Source organism: Pleurodeles waltl, chromosome 4_1, assembly GCF_031143425.1.
Source record: "Pleurodeles waltl isolate 20211129_DDA chromosome 4_1, aPleWal1.hap1.20221129, whole genome shotgun sequence".
In the NCBI taxonomy this organism is placed as follows: Eukaryota; Metazoa; Chordata; class Amphibia; order Caudata; family Salamandridae; genus Pleurodeles; species Pleurodeles waltl.
Genome location: NC_090442.1, coordinates 198,512,608 through 198,534,923, shown reverse-complemented (window position 1 = coordinate 198,534,923; position 22,316 = coordinate 198,512,608). Strand labels below are relative to the sequence as shown.

Genomic DNA, 22,316 nt, shown 5'->3' with positions numbered 1-22,316 from the left:
CACATCGGCGCTGCCAATGACCGTATCAAATCAAATACTATCCATCGCATTCTTACAATTGTGACAATTCAGACTATTACATGCCACCCCCAGCTACAAGAATGGTTTGGGTGGCAGGTATTAGTCATTTTTATGTATGTTAATTTATTACACAACTTTTCTTGTGCTCATCTGAAAATTAAACATACAGTGTCACCATGGGACAGACTGTCATAAGCACTGGTGTTGACATTTATGTGCCGATGCTGAGCACCAGAAAGCACTGCCTTAAATTAAGCACTGCTCTCTGCAACAACCCTTCTGGGATTACAGATACCTCCTAGTAGATATTAAGAATGGCTGAAAGGTTTTCTTCATTTTAGGTGTTCAGTATTGGCTGCTTTCTACAAGGGACTTTCATGGATTATTTTTCCATGGAGCAGCAAATAACTGTGGGGCAAGTGAGCCAAGGTCAGTGACTAGCTTTGGAACACTATTTCACATTCTTGGTTGGTGGTAGGGATGCTTCCCTCACTATCAATACGTTCTACATGACTCTGGCTTCTCCCCACTTCCTTTTAGCGAAATACTGAGACTGACGGTATAGTTAATTAGGAGGTCTGCCCACCGGGGATTGATATTCTACTGTGAGTCTGTATTCTAGGAGCTACAAGATCCACTTCAGTGCAAGAAAAGGGATGCAATGAAGACCTTTAAAAGGAGCTCTAGCAGCTTGTGCTCAGTCACACTGTATCCATACTAGGAGAAATGGAAGGGTTAGCTGCTTCCATGAATTTCAATCACTTTCTTCTTTATCTGTGAATACTGTGTTTAGAGTGCCTGGCTACAATGGATGATGGGTTATGTAATCCGGCTGGGGTCCTTTTGGACTAGCACTGTGCCTAGCCCAAAAATATTGTCATGTGCCAAGATTTCTGTGTTGCTGCAGGAGTCAAAGTAGGTCACTGTAGTTTCCCATTGGAGGGTGTTAAGATTCCTGGAATGCTTCAGCCTGGCTGACATCCATGTCCAGACAGTGGATTTCCATGAGAACCACTATGGGAGCTAAGAACAGACTTCCTGTGGATTAGTTCCAGCCACTGCAGCTGAGGCTTCACATCTCTCCATGGAGTTTCAGAACCTGTTCATTCAGCCTTTAGAGAGCTATTCCGGAGGCATGTGGCCTTTTAGAGAGGCACTGACAAAAAATAGAATATCATTAATTAAGTTTAGGACTCCTTTGAAGGTTAAACAGCACTTCTCTTGAGTTTTCGAACACTTCAGAGGCAGAGGACACGCCAAAACTCAATGACAGTACCAAGAAATCTAATATGGATGGGGAATGTAGCCCTATTGTGGGACTTGAGGTGCAGTTAAATGCCAGTGGTATCCCACACAGACATTCAGCTTGGTCAACAAATGAGCTCTATGAATACCAGACAAGATTTCAAACATCATTGTGGTGACCAGTCTCTTCCTATTGTTAACCTGACTGGGGTACCACATCTGTGCAAATCCTTAACTGGCCTAGCTGCGTGGTCGTGTGGGTAATAATGATTGAGCAGCCCACACCTTCTGCCCTCAAATGACCCCCACATTTTCCAGCTTATTAAACTAGATTTCCACCTGCCTGGGACATCTCTGGTGTCAAATGTATTGGTTTGAAAGTGGGTTGGAGGTATCTGCTTTCATGGAACTGTATATCCCACTGCTTTTGTAGATCCTCTATATTGCTCTGTGCAAATGTAATCAGCTACATGTTCCCTGCTTTGGTGTAACCCAGGGATGCCCTTGAAGATATCTCTGTGATGTAGATTTCGCAGCTGCCTTGTGGGCCCCACTCTTATGACCCAATCAAAGCATATGAAGGAGAAATGGTTTCAGGCTCTATATGTAAATATTCTGCCTGTAATTTTTGTTCGTGGTAATTATGATTTCAACTATCAGTACTCTGCACATTCCATTCCATTAATTGCTGCCTTCTATCAACAGAAGAATTGGCCATCAGCCCTGCTGATGTCATCTGGCACTTGTGGCGATTCATTTTTGTCTTGATATGTACGTATTCTTCTTTGGAGTATTAAACCACATGCTGCACTCTGGCTCCACTTGCCAAAATGATGCTCTTAATCTCTTTAGTTCACCCCACCCTCCCCTCACCTCTTCTCCAAAAGAGCATACTCTTAAAGTGTCATCCTTTCAAACATTTCTTGCTTTTGGAGAAGCAGTATTCTCGGTAAGACAGCTTGTCATTGCAAAAGCCACACAGCTATAATTTTATCAGGTACAGGGCTTTTTAAGCAAGTTGGAGTTTGTTCTTTCTGTGCTTTAATTTGTCTTTTTATCAGGCTGTAATTATAATGAATGCTGCATGGATGTGAAAGGCCAATAATTGCGAAAGTTCTGTGTACTGGTAGAGAGCAAGTACTGCTGGGAGCTTGATGCCTGGCTCCTTTCGAAGCTATTGCAGTATTTGTGGAAACCTAAACACAATAATTGTTTGTGCTTATATGTATTCAACTGGGTCAGTAACTGTGCATTTTCGAACCAACTCCGTTAAGCACCATCATGAAACATGTTCGACTCATCCCCTCCTTAGTGCACTGTGCTTAACAGAAATAGCTCGTAGTGCATCTGACCCAGGGTGTGTATGACCAGCACAATGGACAGAGCACCGTCTTCCATTCATTTCCTCTCCTTTTACAAATCATCGTCATCAGCATCATTAGACCAATTGCTTCAAAGGAAACAAATCAAGACTACAGCTTCAGGAACAAGGTCCCTAAGGAAAACCAAGGACGGGAGACATGCTTTGAAAACAATGAGTGGACCGACAATCCTTATACGGGTATGAATTCCTTCTACAGTGTGATAGGCTTGGATGCAGAGGTTAGGTCTGTGCTCTTTCTGACAGTTTTGACTGGTAGCTCCGTTTTAAACTTTGGGAGTGCCAAGAGGAAGGAAAACTTAGTTTTGTGATGTGTGCTGATTTTTAGAGTTGCCTTAGGGGTCTTTGGATATGTCTTCATAAGTAGTGTAACAAAGCAAAGACAAAGGAGTAGTGCCATTAATGCTTACCAGTAATTATGATTACACCCTGTCATCTGTTCATTATTAAAGCACTTTTCATCTAGCATTGTCATGTTTGCAAGTAAGGTGTGATAATCATTATCTTTCTATGGTGAATCCAGTGACACCGAGGTCCTATTGTCACAGTCTCTCACAGTTGACACTTGCTAGCTGGCAGATTATTCAGCTGCTATGGCCCAAGTTAAATAAATACTCTCAAACCTCCGGCCTCGAAGTTTTGTTTTTTCCAGTACTCCAAAAGGTTATGGGCTTCGATAATGACCTATGACGATCAGAACGATCCCTACGTGTCCTCCCCTTCACCCCGGCAGCTTCAATCCCGATACATCCAATGCAAGAAGTAAACTACTGATGAGGAGGCAACTAAGGCACAACGATTAGGTAACATACCTGGGTCATGACTAACAAGCCGGAAAATGTAAGAACTATGGCAAGAAAGATAAGATTGACTGTGATGAAGATTAATAGCACAACATCAATTTAAATGGAATGCTACCACAACGTGGACAGCACAAACATGCTGTTGAAGTGCATAGTTGGGCAAAACAATGGTGGGTGGGTGTTTGAGGCTTCTACCTATAAACAGGAGAAAAGCAAACTTCAAGCCCCTCTTTCAAATACCAGATTCAATCCGCTTTGAGCACATGAAGAGCCAATGCTTTTAAACTCCACATTTCCAATGCAGTAAGTGACCTGCATCATGTAATTTAAAAGTGTGAAGCAGATTTAAAATTTGAAGTACAAAAGGGCAAGTGTGGGAGCAATGAATTTCATAGGCATTTGTACCCGATTACTGGACGAGTTGTTTGATTTAGCTATCGCACTGCATGGGACACTCACTCCTCATTTAAACATGCAGGGGACGAATACAGACAAGTTTCAACTCTTCCTTCGAGTGTACAGCACAACTCACCAATACTAGATGCAACATCATAAAATAAGGGAGTGTCATTATGAATAAGGGAGGCCTACAAGCTTTGTCAGGGTGTCCCCACATTAATAAAAGCAGCCACTTATCAACTTTAAAACATTGCTGTATCTTTCTTTACTTTTATTAGACTGCCACATAAATCATAAGACCAGCCACAAGGGATTCCGCCTCTGTAGCGCCTAGGAGAAAAGGTCTAGCTCCGAGAGTGCTTGAAAATAAAGGTGAGCCTCTCTCGGGGTCCGGAATACATTTCCTGCAAGAGGTAGGGAATGTCTGTTAAAAACTACTCTGGAGTGCTGCTGCACTCAATGCAAAACAGGGCACAAAGTTTGGGTGTCTCTACCCTTTCTGGGGTCAGTACAGTTTAAGTATGTTCATTTTGGACCCCCTTCTCAAGGGAGTTTACAAGGCACTCCACTCCCTGCATACTAAATGAGTGTCTACTCCCTGCTGCCATGGCTCCCAAATTAATTTTTGCTTTGTTTTCTTTTTTGGTGGGGTATCCTGGTCCCACCCAGGGCAACCACAGACTTGGGGGCTGCAAGGGGAGGCCCAACACCCTGTGGCCCTAGCTCAGTCCCCTTGCCCGCACCTACTGGCCTGCACGTGGGAGCCAGCATCTTAACTTCTGTTCCTGCATGTCAGGAGCAACCTCTTCCTATGCTCCCACCTACAGCGGGAGCTGTGCACTTTCTCTTGTCCCCGGCCTTTGAGGAGTGTGGGCAAGAGGCCGTCACGCCCCACTGCTCTCAGACATTGGCATGGGGCCACACAACAGACCTGGTCCAGCAAACAATTTAGTCAGTCTGCTTCTTTGTCCCAGGGGATGGGGTCACCAGGACAGTCTTACTGTGCCAACCCCTAGGGAGATGGGCATCCCTAGGGCGCACAGGGTCCTGGGAGGGAGTTTCTTGCACATTCCCTCCCATATAGAGATGCCGATATTCTGCCCTGGCCACCCCAAGAGGAATTCGGTAAATACAGCAAAGTGCTATGGACTCCTTTTTGCCCCCATTTCTTTAACCCTGGTGAGGTGAGCTTTTGCAGGCCCATATCTCAGGCCTGTTGGACAATTTCAACAAATCTGGTCTCACTTTGACCCTGATGGCAACCCTTAACCACTAGGAGCATCTGCCTCCTGGCCTCTAAATGGGAGGTCTGTGTGTGAAGCTAGATTTTCTGGTGCCCTGCGCCAGACCTATCCTCTACCTGGCCCCTTGTGCTCTTCTGTTGGTGAGGCCATTTTAGACAGCATCTCTGCAACCAGTCAGCAAAGCAGCACCCCAACTGCTCTTCTCCAGTCCCAGAGTCCCTGGCTTCTTGAAGAGCATTGGTGGGTCAGCAGTGTCAAGGGCTAGTCCACAGAAGGTCCAGGGGAACAATCCAGGGTCCCCTCCAACAGGTCCATTCACCCAAATGATCAGAGGACATAAGGGGTCCAGCACCACTGGTACTGGAGAGACCCATCCTATTCTTGGAGGTCAGCTGGAGTCAAAGTCCAAAAGTCTGTTCTTGAAGTGGTGTTGACATGTGTCCACTCACCTGAAGTCCAGGAATTTGGGGGAGCAAAGATCTTCCTCCCAGTCCAGAGTGATTTAATTCTCAACAAGGTAAAGTGTACGGGTGTTGGTGACTAATCCCTGGGGGGGAAAGAGATTGGGGTAAACAAGGGTAGGGAGAAGACACTCCTCAGCTGGGTGGCACCAGAAGGCTACAATGAACTGCTTTCAGGAACTGATCTGGAGGTGAATTGTGTGCATGATGCTCTTCTCAGGAGTCTCTCAATGGTTATATTCTAGGGAAAACAATCACATTGATTAATAGGGACTAGGGGCCCGATTTAGATATTGGCGGACAAGTTACTCCGTCACAACAGTGATGGATATCCCGTCCACCAAAATCTAAATCCCATATGATAGAATGGGATTTGGATTTTGGAGGACTGGATATCAGTCACCACTGTTACGAAGTAACTTGTTCACCAATATCTAAACCGGGGCCCTAGATCACTAACCAATAATGCAATATGCATTAAAGTTCCCTTAGTATCCCAAAACTGAAAACTGAGATTCATTTACATATCTTTGTCTTTTGTCCTTTCTTTTCAGGGCGAGCTGCAAAGTCCAGAAGAAGGAGCTGCCACCAGGGGTGAAGAAGCAGGAGTTCCAGGATCAGGTAAGCAGGACAATCAGGGGGTTCACACAGAAAGAAAACTCAAAGCCAAGCAAAGGCTAATACAAGTGGGCACAGTATTTATAGTACCATGCCCAAAATGGTTGCTGTCGCAGATTCCCAAAATCCCACAAGACTTTGGGTCCCACTTTCTTTTGGTCTAAACAGGGGGTGAAGACCTTTCTTACTCTGGGCTGTGTAAAAGTGCTTGGTTCCCCATATGGCACTATGGAGGGTCAAAGGAAAGGTCATGGGTCAATGATGTCCGCATGCAAGGAGGGTGAGATAAGAAGGATGTGCCAGAGAATCAAGGAGGAATGACCAGAAGCAGTGGGGGTGGGGGGGGAACCAGATTCAAGGTGAATGTCTGTGGGCGAGGGCCCATCCGGAGGCCAACAGCCACCCACCCAAGAGCTGTAAGGGCACCCTGAGACCAGGGCCTAACTGGCATCAGGTAGCTTCTTTCAGCTGGGCACCCTTTGGCCATCGTCACTCCCAAGTCCAGTGCTGTCTTATCCGTTTCTCCTTACGCAGAGGCTTTTAAGTAGGGGTGAAAAGTTCTAGAAGCCATGTACCCCAGTCCAATCCTAAGAATGCAACATCATCACTCCACCAGTCTCAATCCTCCTTCACAGCATTCTAAGACAACCCAATATGGAGACTTCAAGTGGTCTGTGCAAGGTGCTCCCCTGAGAGCCACAGCTCTGCACCTTGAAAACACAGCATTGTGATCCTGTCCCACCAAAACTTCAAAGGAGAGTCCCCATCTTGTGTTTGCTCTAAAGGTATGGCCCTCCTCCTTGGTTCCAGTAGGCCTAGGCTGTCCTAGCTCAGGTGCAGAATGCTAAGCTAATTATCAGAAACAGATTTCCTCCCCACCCCTTTATTTCGTGGGAACCGGGTCAAGCACTGTTAATTGGTCTATCATGTACAGAAGGTTTGTGATCACACTGCTGAGGAGAAGAGTAATTAACCTGACCCAGTAATGAGGACAAAGGCCAGGAATCTGATTCTGAGCTGAGCGTTAGAAATAGGACAATTCTTAAAGTGCCACAATGTATGTATGTGGTATGTTAGGGACTACAAATTTACATTCAGGGTGCATGTTTACACACAAATTGGAACCTAGCAGGAACCTGTAGGCCTAAGCAGTGTGAAACTGTACTTTAGGGCAGATTTTGCCAATAATGTGTACACAGGATAAGCACCATAGACCTGTGTAAGCACTACAGACCTAAACTATGAGTGCCTACTCATATTATAAGGCCTACCCCAGGTTAGTAGCAATCCCTGAAAAACCCTTTCTGCTACAGGCTACCTGTGTGCAGATCCAAGGTTGAGCAAGGCGGTAGTCGCACATGAAGCACACGTCACACAAATGTAACCAGCCCACAGACTCTTAGCCTAGCTGTGCAGCAGCAGCCTTACCTTGAAAGGCAGACACAGAAGCTTAGCACACTTAGTCCAATTACTGTGAATTTACTGTAAGTGAGACTCAGATAGTGAGGGCTACTTCTCATAACAAAAGTAATAGAAATAGTTTGCTGTAGGGAGGAGGAAATCCAGTATCCTTAGGTGCACTTATGAAAAGGGGTAAGCAGTGTAAAAAAAAAAAAAAAAAAAAAAAAATTCAAACTGACATGTATATTAGGCAAAGAGAACTTGCAGGGATAGCAAACAATGGTGCCCGCTTGAGCGCTAACAATCAGCAACTACAGTACTGTTGATGTGTCAAAACCTCAGGCAAGAGTTGGTGAAGTCACCATCAGAACACGGAAAGTCATTTAATGGAAGCTTGCTATGTACACAGCAGTGGCAAAGGTAATAGGTCTCAGATTTAAATAGCTGATTGACTTTGCCGCTGCCTGATGCCACCAGGATGCAAAAGCATACTTCTAGATTAGAGGTCTTCAAACTGGGAAGTCTCAATTGATCCTGGGTGGTGCCAGGCACTGGCCAAGCGGAGCATCATTTTCAAAACAGTGTTGTGTTTTTGGTGGAAACAATAAAAGGGTGGCAGGGAGACAATCTGCAATGGACCACCAGTAACACATTTTGACACTCATGCCTTGGCTAAGAGCAGGTGTCAAAGGAGGGGGCTCTTCATAACCCATATAAACCACCCCAGCCTCAAATTTCCGATAAAAGATCACATTGTGGCCACTTACACTTCTGCAAGACCAGGATTCCCTTCCCATGAAATGATGGTAAACTTGTATTTCATTGCATTTTTTTTAAGGAATCGCTGAACATAACTGTAATGTTTGAATTAATATGTTTAGAGATGATTTTGTTATAAAATAACTGTGCCAAAATATGCTGGCTATTCTAGGGGGGGGGGCTAATTAATCTTTTTTTTTTTTTTTTTTACCTGACACAAGATGATATTAAAAACTTAAAACACCAATGTTCTAGATCCACACACGGTCTGAAATTTTGGAATGGGTTTCATATTATGTACATGTGCATCATATGCATGCATGCGGACATGGCACATGCCACCATTTTAATTTACTGCTCCATCATAGCAAGTGGTCAAGTTTACACAGTACTTTAAAATGTAAGAGAAAAAATGAAAAGGACAGAAACAGCACTTGGCAGCTGCCAAGCCATCATAAAAAAAAAATAATAATAAATAAAAAATTTGACAACACAGGAAGCAGGATGGGGAGCAGGCGGAATGGGGAAAGATTGACAACAGCACACAGGATGGAAGCAAAAGGAAAGTGAAGGGTCTGGCAGCAATCAACATCCGGACTGCCATAAAAGTGAAATTTAAACAAAACTGAATGAACAGAAATAGGAAAGGTTTAAAAAAAAAAAAAAAAAAAAAAAAAAAAAAAAAAAAAAAAAGAAGAAGAAGAAGAGCCAGGAAAAACATGCACTCCCATGGAGTGGTAAAATTATATATATATATATATATATATATATATATATATATATAGCCAAACCAAACAATTGTGAATCCGTTGCACTCCAGGAGAGTTATTCACTTTATTATAATTATGTACAACATCAAAACCACCACCTTTCAATCAACAGGTCTTGTTCACAGTTTGTGAGTGCATTTTCTGTGTCTCACTTTTATATTTTTTTCAAACACAATAGCAATGCGTTGTGGGAAACGTAGTGAAAAAATATAAAAAATAACTAATTTAATCCAATCATTTCGTGTATACTCCATATGAGAACACTAAATGTGTTTCTCATCATAACATGGTGCAAAAAAGTATTAATAGTATATTCAATAAACCTTATTTATGAAACTGCTCATCAAATTAACATTTTTCATCATTACCCCCAATACAGCGCGTATATAACCGATCTTTCAAATTTATAATTGCACTGATTAATCTACAGCCATGTTTCTTCATATCTTATTCATCCTGGTACAGTGACACTCTCCTTTTATTTTCTTTCTTCTTATTCCATATTATCTCTATCTAGAGAGTCACATTTCATCATTAATCATATTTTCTCTATATTTCTCAATGTTATCACTTTGAGTTCACTGATCCCTTTTAACCATTTACATATCCAATATTATAAAAAAAATTATGTATTCTCTTTTTTCTCTGTTATTTCAACATACAATGTATTTCTAATCCATGTTATATCTCAACCCTGTATTCTTGGTAACTCAAATGTCTTAATCACTTGGTTATAATGGGCAGTTTCTCCTTTTATAGGTGACTGTAAAGTTCTTCATCTCCATTTAAACCCTTCGGAGTGATAGGGGGTCATTATGAACCCTAGCAGTTCAGACCGCCAAGCTGGCGGCGGGGGCAAAGACCACCACCGGCATGGCGGTCTGAACCGCCATATTCTGGACACAGTGAGGGCTGCCTATGTTGGCCCTCCTCCGTAGCCAGGCTGCCGCCAACAGGCAGCCTGACGATGGAGGGAATCATTTTCTGACATGGCAGCACTGCCCCTCGGATACTTATCCCTTTTGCCTCCAGCCTTTCCCTGGCAGGTTCCCTCGCCAGAAAAAGGCTGGCGTAATGGGTGCTCCGGGGCTCCTACACTGCCAATGCACCTGGCATGGGCAGTGCAGGAGCCCCCGTGCAGTGCCCCATCCTGCAGGTGCGCGAAGGGTGCTGCTGCACCCGCCGCACACCAATATTGGCGGCAGCACCATTTGGAGCCGCTGTCAATGTTACAGCCCTATTCCCCGCTGGGCCGGCGGGCAGAAACACTGTTTTCGCCCAGCGGGGAAAACATTATACGCCCGGCGGGGGGTAGTCGCGCTGGCGGTCATCTATTGACCGCCAGCGTGGATCGTAATGAGGGCCTTAGTTCTTAACTGTATAATCAATCGTGATTCCAAACGCCTCAGTTTCAATTCATGATCTCCTCCTCTTTCATCCTTGTCAATACTTGCAATGCCAAAGAATCTCATATTTTTCCAGTCCTTTCCATCATGTATTGACAAATGTTTTGCCATGGCATAATTCAAGTCTTTGTTCTGTACAGCTCTAATGTGCTCCAAAATTCGTTTCTTTAGGGGACATATCGTGCTTCCCACATATCGTAGTCAACAAAAGCATTCAATTACATACACTACATGAGTGGTATTACATGTGATCCTTTTATTAATCGCCATCTTGTTACCATTAGAGTCTTTGTATGCTTTTGTGTTTATCCCTATATGACATGCTTTGCATTTCCCACAACATATAAAGCCATTCCCCTGAGTCATTAACCAATTTGATGATTTGTTCATTTCTGTCAGTCAGTTAAAAGGACTTTATTTTGGCTACAAGAGCCACAAAAGCACAGCAAGAATAAATAATGACACAGAATTAAATAAAATATATACAGTACGTGATTAGATAAAATAATCAAATTAAATAAAATATACTCCCAGAGTAAGTTTAACCATTCTTGGTAAAACCATTATACAGGTAGACGTTTCCCTCTGACAATCCAACTTGCCCCAAGGAATTTGGCAACAGCAATCAATAGCATAGGGAGAGTGCCTGATCTAAGAATTCGGAGAGCTAAGTCGGACCTGCAAACTCCCAGCAGTCTACAAACCGGGGCCAGCCATTTTCTGCGTGAGGCAGTGTATGCAGGGCAGACACGTAGGACGTGAGGGAGGTTTTCAATGTGTGCTTTACAAGCTCGGCATATGGTTATTTCGTCATGTGACCAGCAACTAGTAAACAGTCTTAATGGCAGGGTGCCAATACGTAACTGGAAGTACAACTTCCTTTCTCTTGGCACCTTGATTATGTCCCAGAAAGCCTCATATTTGCACGTCTCTTTTAGGATGGTGAAGTCACATGATAGTGTAGAGTGAAGAGCAACCCTCAGGTCTTCAGAATCTACCATATGCCAGTACAATTTTTCAAGATCACTTTTTGAAGGGAGGGAAGTAGTGGTTGGGGAATCCCAAAGTTCTCTAAGCCCAAGAGAGTAAAGTAGCCCCTTGCTGTGTCTGAACCAGGGGATACTATGAGCGTAGTCAGCTTCTAAGATGACCCGCAGGGCTATAGAAAAGGAGGCAAGCTCCGGGGTGGTCCAAAGACGCCGTCAATACAAGAGGGGACGCAGGTGGGCTTTGAGGTCAATGCTTTTTATGCCTAGGTCTTTAAAAAGGGGAAACAGTGGAGTACTTGGCATGAGGGACACTAGATTTCTTAAGAAATTATTTTCAGAAACCTTTATTTCTTGGGCTTTGGCATAGCCCCAAAGTTCAGCCTCGTAGAGGGCTGAACTTACTGCCTTGGTTTCATATATCCGGATTGCAGGCGTATTGGTTTAGTATGTGAGAGGTTACATTCCTTTATTAAGACCCCCGTTGTTTGTTTTAACTTCAGTCCTTGCTTTGCAATGTGTGATTTCCAAGACATTTTCTCAGTTAACATTATGCCCAGTTAACTAAAAGTGCCAACCTTTTCAATTGGAGTTCGCTCAAGAGTGAACTTTCCTCTAAATGATCTGGGTGGGTTAAGTGTCATCAATGTTGTTTTAGAGGCATTGATTTCAACTCCCCATGTGAAGCAAAATTCCTCAAAACACACGAGAAGTTTACGTAATACACTTGGGTCTTGGATATCAGGAGTGTATCGTCTGCAAAGAGCAGGACCGGAATTTTCAGTGTGCTTAGCAATGGTGCGTCAGCCTCCAGTCTGAGTAAAGAGGGGACAATATAATTTATGTACAGGGAGAACAGGGTGGGGACAAGGATACAACCTTGCCACACACCCCTTGACACCTGAATTCTGTCAGTTAACTGCCCCCTATCGTCCCACCTGATACATGCATAGTTACCCTCATGGAGCAGAGTTAGTAATACAAGAATCTGCTCGGGGATTCCCATTAGGGAAAGAACTTCCCACAGCTTGTTACGGGGTACTAAATCGAATGCGGATTTCAAGTCCACAAAAGCAACATATAGGTTCCCTTTACCAATAAAATCGGTTTTCCAGTATAAGAGCAGAAACCTAAGGGCTTGCTCAATGGTAGATATTTTTTTGTGAAAACCTGCCTGCAGGGGACTAAGGATGTTGCGTTCCGTCATCCAGTCTTGAATATTGCCCAGAAGGCAATGACAGTTTGTTCATTTAAAAATGGCTCCTTACCAGGAGATCTTGCAGTGACGGTACCTTCTTATATGTGATCATGGGCCTGACTCCAAGTAATTTTCCAACATCTGGGTCTTTCTTTATTATATCCCAATATTTATTGAGAATTAGATGACTTTCTTTGCTATATGTCATCACCATTCTTATATTAGAATCTTCATTCCTTTTCTTTATCACTGACATATTTAATATTTGAGTTCTTGTTAGGGACCTTGCTTTTTGTTAACAAGATTTTATATCTTTGTATTTATATTTCCTCTGGATGAATCTCTGTTTGTTTTAGCAAATTTCACGTCCATTTCCTGTGCTGTAGAACAGTTACCTTGCATCCTAATAAACTCACCATATGGTCTACTTTTCTTTAACGATTTTGCTCTCTCCATTCAATATGCTGTTTGTTGATGTTGTTTTTCGATATAATGTGGTCTCAATCTTATTATTTTCTATGCATATCAATACATCCAAAAATTGAACATTGTTGGTACTAATGTTATATGTAAGTTGTAGTCCCACCTCATTGTTATTCAACTTTTCAAAATATTTCAGGTACTCTGTCTCTGTTGCATTCCAGACAATAAATAAATCATCTATGTATCTTAGCCAAATTATTGCTTTCTCTGCATATTTCTCATTCTCGTCCCCCCCAGGCTATGTGCTTTTCCCACCAACTCATGGTAAGGTTGGCGTAACTCGGTGAAAAGGAAACTCCCATCACCGTCCCACATATTTGTGCATTTATTTGATGATTGAAAAGAAAAATATTGTTACTCAAGCACAATTCAATCATCTTCAATTGCATTTGAGAATGTTTTAGTTCCTTCATGTCTCTCTGTTGTAGAAAATATTGTACTGCTGTTAGGCCAAACTCATGACTTATCAATGTATATAAGGATACTACATCAATAGTTACTAGCTTGTATCCTTCTTCCCATCCTATTTCAGCTAGTATTCTCAAAAAGTCACCAGTGTCTCTTATATATGATCTGAGATTCAATACCAGAGGAGCTAGGAAGTAATCTACATATATTGATATGTTCTCATACAGGGATCCACAACTTGATATTATCGGTCGCCCGAGAGGGTTCTTAACACATTTGTGTATTTTAGGAAGAAAATATATTGTGGGTACAATAGGGCTGTCATTCCTCAAAAATGATCTCTCACCATCATTTAACAACCCTTCTTTGTACCACTTGTACAGATGTTTATTCAGCTCCATTGTTAACTCATTAATAGGATTGGTCTTGAGTTTTGAATAGTGAGTACTCACATTGAGTTGGTGGTATGCTTCCTCCATAGTTTTCTTTCTCCATGATCAGTATTTTGCCACCTTTATCAGCTGGTTTAATTTCCAAGTTGTAATTGGTCATAACCCCCTTAAGAGCCTCTTGTTCTTGCAAAGTGATGTTCTCGTCTGTTTAATATTTTCCAATTGCTCTAGTTCTTCCATAACAAGATCATGAAATGTATCAATCCTGTTGCCTGGCGACAACGCTGGACAGAATTTTGATTTTGGCTTAAAATTAGTGTGTTTATGTCCTTCCATATTCATTTCTAATTCTTCCAATACTTTAGTTTCAGATAGCTCATGGCCTTCTAGATCGTGCATCAAATCATATGCTGTTTTGATATCTGATTTTTGTTTAGTAATCAAATTGCTTATCATGGGTGGTGGTTTTGGTGTTGTACATAATTATAATAAAGTGAATAACTCTCCTGGAGTGCAACAGATTCACAATTGTTTGGTAAAATGAATAAGGGAAGGCCCGTCCCTTACGTGTGCACCAGCCTTTAGAAGCGCACCGCAATTAGGACCGCTTTGTTGTCTATATATATATATATATATATATACACACACACACACACACACACACACACACAAAAAGTCCCCTCAAGTAAGCCGTGAAAAGTTCCAATGTAAACAATCAAACATGGAGACCAAAATGTGCCTAGGCCAAAGCAGTCTGTAACCAAGACTTACATTTTTTTTTTGATGTATGCTCACTTAATGTCAGCAAAACAGCACAGGTATTTAAAAGATTTTTTTTAAAGTGTCACAAACTGTGATCACAGCACTCTTAACACCTACACATGTGGTTGCAACTTTGTCAATGACTACGGCAGGTATCACTACACAGCAAAACAACATTCAAAAGTGAAAGCTGGAATTTCAAAATTAATAGGAATGTGTCATTGCATAAACAAATTCTAAGAAAATGTTATTTAGCTCTTGCCTACTAGACATGGCAAGCTGTCTGTAGGCAAAAAGACCTATTGTCAACTTACAGCAGCCTTTAAGCCCGCCCATTACTTACCACTGATTGGCTTTATTCTCACTCATTTGCTTGATTCTTGTTTGTTTCCTTGAATGGGTTTTACTTTCTCATCTTGTGTTTGTCCCTCTCTGGGGGCATGGACACATTACTTGTCTCCTTCCATTGGTAATTTTTTCCAAAAGCTACTTTTTTTCTTTTTGTTTAAGCACTCCACAAGAGTGCCTGTGTTTTCCAGCTGTCTCTCTCGTGTACTTTGCCCCCTTACATCCCACTTGCTCTCACCTGTGTGCTTCTCCCCCACCCTCTCCATAAAGCACTCACCTTAGTGTGCTTCTCACCCCAATACTTTCTTGGCTGTGTACCTCCCAGCTCCATGTTGCTCTCTCTCTCTCTCCAGTTTGCTTTTTTCCGCTCCCCTACTGTTCTCTCCCATATGCCGCTGTCCCACCTGTGCCCCCATATTACTTCCTCCTACCTATTGCCCTTAGATTGCTTCTCCCAGGCCTTGTGTTGCTTTCCCCCACCGTCATGATTCCGCTCACCCTGCCCTCCATGTTGCTTTTGCCGATGTGTTGCTTCCTCTCACACGCAACTTTATTTTTTTAATTAACTGATCCGATTGGATTGGTAAACAAAAAAAAGGTTCATGTGACTTGTATACACAAGCATCCTTGGTGCACACGATGTTGGGGCTGAATTCAGTGCCACAATAACTATGGTTCTTGGTTCTGCCTTGCAACCAGGACTGGTACAGACACAAGCCGCTTAGGTCTTTGAGATGAGATGACATGACCGACCCAGCAGTGTGAAACCGTACCCTGTAAGGGAAATATCTGTGGCTCTGAGCTCTCCTTCATCGAGCAGAATGTCCACAGCCTACGTATTGGTACATGGGGTAGAGAACACAATGGGCCAGCTGGCTGTGTCTGGTCATGTCTGTTTTCCGCTTCCATGAACATTTTCTTTGAGGCTTATCAGTAGTTATCAAAGCCTCTGCTGGCTGTATGGCCAACCAGTAGACATCTCAACTATACGTCACAGAGAAAACTCAGTGCCACACAGTCATGAAGATGTGCAACTTGTGAGGAAACTGGCCTAAACCTGTGTTTTAAGGGGGATGAAACAGGTGGGCGTCTCAAGCTTAATCTCCTTCAACATCACTGTCTTCATCTGCTCCACTTTTCCAATTCCGCTCTCTCACACGTTACATTTTATTTTTTTTACTTTCATAGTTACACACTTGTGTACTTCACACTTTCTTATAGAATCGAAATTAAAATCGGCACATATATGAAACTACCGTTCTGTGATGAGACCAGGTATCGAATGAGCAAGTAGTCAGAACACCATTTTATGACACAGTGACACCCAATGTGAAACTTGAACTGTCTTCCAGCCTCAACCCTAGACCTGGCTATCATGTCACATCATATACACCTCAGTTTGTTCTACACAATAGCTGTATGTCTTCAGTCTACCCTCCCACAGCTTCCTTCTTAATGTTTCAAGCTTCACCATTCCTAGACCGCACAGCGCCCTGATACTCTAGACCAGGGGTCTTCAACCTTTTCTGTAGTGAGAGCTACTTCTGATCAGTGAAAATCGTTGAGAGCTACTGAAGGCTAAACAACTCGTGCATTATCACCAGACATTCCCACACTCAGCTTTCTTGACTTTAAGCATAATGTCCATAGAGCCAGATACTATGGTTTGAAAAACAATTAATTTGACTAGGGGCACTATGACAGGGCTGCTATGTGTGTCAGTGAGAGCGTGGTCTTTGGGGATATATCTGTAAGGGTAACTGAGAGCCTGTGTCATACGTACGTGTGGCACAGAACATACCTTTTGCCATTTGTGGCATTGTTACACATATAACATACAACCATTTTTTAATTGGGAGAAATGTAATATAGCTAGCATAATGTGGAACATTTTCTGCACTTTAAATTTCTCTCATTTAAAAAAATGACTGTTTTACAATTATAAATATGGCACAGTGTTCTTGTGGCCACTGGGAGCATGAAACCTCCAGTTTGTAAATGCAACACTTTGAAAAATTGAGAAAATTAAAAATTAATTAAATCATAAGGCAACTTTTCATTTTCACCGATTTAAAAACATACAGAAATATAATTTTGTTTTCACCTCCAATATTGAGTTGGCAAACACTTTTATATAAGAGTTAAATACCTTAATTCTTCAGTTCTTCACCTGGGTCATACATCGGACTCCAACACTGCTCCCTATAAGGCCCAGCCATCCTCAGCCTGATGATAATAATGTAAAATAAACACAGCTTTCCCCTAACTTTAAAAGGAAAAACCTGACTGTGGTTATTTAAAAATGAACACCAGCCTGTGAGCTACTCTGAAGGTGTCTGGGAGCTATTGGTAGCTCACAATCGACTGGTTGGAGAAACCTGCTCTAGATACAGTCGCAAAGCTCATTACTACCGGGTGGAATCAAAAGGCCACCGCACTAAAAGAGGGTCCAAGGGAGCACATTTAGTCAGTAGAAATGTACAGCATTCCAGCTGACCTCACAGCCATGACTTTTAAGTGAGGCAGAGGCTATAATTTTCGTAATCTGCCACATTGTATTGCCAAACTATATGTTAAACCGTGTTAATGAGTACCTGTAGTGAAGTGGGTGAAAGCGCCATGAAGGCACGTGCCTTCTCAACAAAGACAGCAGTATGTGTAAACGCAACAGTTTGTGCACCTGCACCGGACAGACTCATTCTGTGCTTAAATGTGGTTCTCGGCACGATTTCAGCCAGTCGTAGCGTTTCAACTGGCAGTACTTTGCAAAGAAATGGGGCAATATATATATATAATAAGAGTCAGAACTACTGCTCTCAGAATGCAAAGTGCTGCTTAATATAATGTACACAGCATAGGGGAAACTTGGCGTCTGGGTTGGGGGAATTATTTTTCTTCTGTCTGCACGGGGATGGCGGTGGCAATAACATCGTTAGAATGATCCTAGCTTCCTTCCAGTCAAAGATGTATTACATTGTCTTCGGATATGGAAACGCTGCTGCAAAATGAACTTTCGATTAAAAAAATCAATGGGTTGGAATAGGAGGGTGACAAAAGGCAATTTTGTGACGAAAACTGGAATGAACTGAGATATAACGTCTCCAAATGAAGATCAATGGAGGGCACCATGACGGTGAGGAGGCATACAGTCCGCACCTAAAAATATGATAACTGGAGCGCCGTAAGAAAGCTGTGTTAGAGGTGGCTCTGCGAGGAATTGAATGACTGGAAGGAACTCAAAGTATCTGTCGACCTGTCACAGTTGTAATGAAGGCTTTCTGGCAACGAGCAACTTCTCCAATACGAACTCTCCAAATAGGTTGAGCTCCATTAATTTGGAGAGGTTGTTAGATTAAGTAAAGTAAAAGTTGTCATCTCCGTATGAGGGTCACTTTTGAGTTATGACCTGGGGAGTGCTGGAACTAGGTGGGGTTCAGGGACCTTTACATGAACACTATCAAATCGGAGTATATACTCAGTGTGCAGACCACAACAACACGAATGCGCTGGTATTTCAGTAGGGACGCCGGTAATGACAGTTTAGTCACAAACAACGAGTTAAAAGTAACCCATGTCACCATTGCTATGCAACCCGAAACAATAAAATGCCAAAGTGTCACACTTAAGATATGGAAATAAAAAAAAACATTAAGCGTGCTTTAAACGTGATAATGTCGCGGGTACATACTATGAAAAGAAAAAAAACGGAGAAGAAAAGTTGATGTTGGCTAAAAAGCCACACTCGTCTGAGCTTTCACGTCGGACACTGGTTCAGGCGTAAGTTAATGTATCCTGAGTTAATAATAAAAGAAAAGCGTCCTCCGTGGAGTGTGCGGAAGATTATATGCACCATGCCTGCTCACCGGCCAAGCACGCTCTGGGAGCTACCAAGGTTAACAGTAAATACTATTAAGAGACCTCTAAAACACCTCCTCTCCACTAGCATACAGAAATAACAGCGCCTCTCGCGTGAGCTGTAGCGCCAACATAACGCGAAGAAATCCAACGCATAGGCACTTCGAACTTACCCGCCCTCGCCTTCTTACTAGCAGTCCGCCTCAACCTATGGCTAGAGCCTGGAGGGATGCCGGGAACTTAAAAGGAAGCAAACTTTGAGCCCGCGCCCATCCTATGACCACGGGGCGGCCATCTTGCACAATTCAACTTTACTCGGGGCCAAAGGTGTGTTCCCGAATGATTACGTGTTTTTCAAACGTTCTCATAAATGTTTTCAGAAGATACGAATATGTGCCCAATAGTGCACTTAATTATGAAGATTGCAGTAACTTCAATTGGCATACGTAAACTGCACATTTGTGACTATGAATCATGTTTAAATTGAGCTGTTAGCCCAAATTGTCGTACTTACTCATTAATAATGCAAGTCTAAGCTTCTATCGATGAATGATTGTGGAGAACGTGGACTTGCACCTTCAAAGATGGCATCGAGTACATGTGATCAGTCAGCTTTGACGTTTCGACTGATTTTCACTTTAGGTTCTACCCGTTCCTAAGGAAGAGAGAGGAGAAAGACAGACCTAAGAACGGGGATGCTCCTTAAAGCAGGGTATCTCCTAGTTGCGTTATTGGGTAGACGGCGTGGGAAACGTACACCCGCCCACCCATAATAACTATTACTTTTATCAAACATCGCGTCCTCCACGAACCCGATTTCGACAGCATTTGGTATGCGGTTTGTACGGCGACCAGCTTTCTGAGTCATTGCAATCCTCTGTATTAACTATTTGCGCTTGCAGTGAACTCGGAACTGCGTCCAAGTGGGAGTCGATGCCGTCTGTGTATCAATAGCCCCTTTCATGTAAAATGTCATGTGGCTGTTCATTTCCAAGACTCCGCATTATTTATCTTGGTGTGTATCACCCACAGATGCCCGTATCATATTTGTATTGCGGGTTAGTAGGAGTTGGTTCCCTTTTTTGGGGGGGGGGGCGGGGGTTTGCATGGAAAAGAGTCTTTAAAGAGATGAAGGCCCTTCTTTAACTCTGGAGTAAGCACAATGTAGTATAACGTGGAGAAGGTTAGTTTACCAGATTACAGCAGCATAAGCCAATGGAACGTTTTGGAGAGGTTTACTATATAGTGGTATTTTAACTCTGGGTTAGAAGACGAATGAGGAGATACCCATACCTGACAGAAAAGGTAAATGGCAGGATTAGTTCCAATCAGTGCTTGAAATGGAAAAATAGAAGTGCGCGTACTCTGTATCAGAGTACCTGCTTGTTTCTGAGAAGTGCTAGTACTCTCCAATGAATAGTATTACGTTCTACTTGAGAATATAGGTACTCTTCCTCTCAAAATAAAAAAGTGTCGGTACTCAGTACCGGCCCATTTAAAGCATTGATTCTAATCACTCACAAATAGGAGGGCAGGGAAGATTTATAGGCCTGTAGCTGATAACTCCCAATCTATCCAATATCATGCACAAAGTAAACATCTGGGTCTTTAACCCCTTTGCTGCCAGGCCTTTTCCCCCTCCTGTGCCAGACCTTTTTTTGCCTATTTGGAATAGTTCTCGCTTAGGCCCTCATAACTTTTTGTCCACATAAGCTACCCACGCCAAATTTGTGTCCTTTTTTCCCAACATCCTAGGGATTCTATAGGTACCCAGACTTTGTGGGTTCCCCTAAAGGAGGCCAAGAAATTAGCCAAAATACAGTAAACATATATATATTTTTTTTAAATGGGAAAAAGGGGCTCCAGAAGAAGGCTTGTGGTTTTTTCCCTGAAAATGGCATCAACAAAGGGTTTGCGGTGCTAAAATCACCAGCTTCCCAGCATTCAGGAACAGGCAGACTTGAATCAGAAAACCAATTTTTTCAATACAATTTTGGCATTTTACTGGGACATACCCCATTTTTACGATTTTTTGTGCTTTCAGCCTCCTTCCAGTCAGTGACAGAAATGGGCGTGAAACCAATGCTGGATCCCAGAAACCTAAACATTTCTGAAAGGTAGACAAAATTCTGAATTCAGCAAGGGGTAATTTGTGTAGATCCTACAAGGGTTTCCTACAGAAAATAACAACTGAAAAAAATAAATATTGAAATTGATGTGAAAAAAACAGCAATTATTTTTTGTTTTACTCTGTAACTTTTTCCTGCAATGTCAGATTTTTTAAAGCAATATACCGTTACGTCTGCTGGACTCTTCTGGTTGCGGGGATATATAGGGCTTGTAGGTTCATCAAGAACCCTAGGTACCCAGAGCCAATAAATGAGCTGCACCCTGCAGTGGGTTTTCATTCTATACCGGGTATACAGCAATTCATTTGCTGAAATATAAAGAGTGAAAAATAGCTATCGAGAAAACCTTTGTATTTCCAAAATGGGCACAAGATAAGGTGTTGAGGAGCAGTGGTTATTGCACATCTCTGAATTCCGGGGTGCCCATACTAGCATGTGAATTACAGGGCATTTCTCAAATAGACGTCTTTTTTACACACTCTCTTATATTTGGAAGGAACAAATGTAGAGAAAGACAAGGGGCAGTAACACTTGTTTTGCTATTCTATGTTCCCCCAAGTCTCCCAATACAAATGATTCCTCACTTGTGTGGGTAGGCCTAGCGCCCGCGACAGGAGATGCCCCAAAACACAACGTGGACACATCCCATTTTTTTACAGAAAACAGAGGTGTTTTTTGCTAAGTGCCTACCTGTAGATTTTGGCCTCTAGCTCAGCCGGCACCTAGGGAAACCTACCAAACCTGTGCATTTTTTAAAACTAGAGACCTAGGGGAATCCAAGATGGGTTGACTTGTGGGGCTCTGACCAGGTTCTGTTACCCAGAATCCTTTACAAACCTCAAAATTTGGCTAAAAAAACACATTTTCCTCACATTTCGGTGACAGAAAGTTCTGGAATCCGAGAGGAGCCACAAATTTCCTTCCACCCAGCGTTCCCCCAAGTCTCCCGATAAAAATGATACCTCACTTGTGTGGGTAGGCCTTGCACCAACGAAAGGAAATGGCTCAAAACACAACGTGGACACATCAAAATTATCAAATACAAAACTACCTGTTTTTGCAGGGGGGCGCCTGCGTTTTTGGTCCTGGGCTCAGCAGCCTTCTAGGGAAACCTACCAAACCCAGACATTTCTCAAAACTAGACACCCGAGGGAGTCCAGTGAGGTGTGACTTGCGTGGATCCCCCAATGTTTTCTTACCCAGAATCCTCAGCAAACCTCAAATTTAGCTAAAAAATCACATTTTTC

At 42.6% G+C, this 22,316-nt stretch overlaps 1 protein-coding gene across 5 annotated transcripts in view; it reads right to left on the bottom strand.

Annotated features, from left to right (window-relative positions):
• The window catches only part of RAD52 (RAD52 homolog, DNA repair protein), a 194,007-nt gene extending 174,772 nt beyond the window's left edge, over positions 1-19,235 (bottom strand). For 3 of the 5 annotated variants that reach the window (XM_069228111.1, XM_069228116.1, XM_069228114.1), the window contains exon 1: positions 17,235-19,107. The gene's annotated coding sequence lies outside the window, so the exon portion shown is untranslated. The other 2 variants (XM_069228112.1, XM_069228115.1) reach the window with 1 other exon arrangement.
• Positions 19,236-22,316: the final 3,081 nt, after the last annotated feature.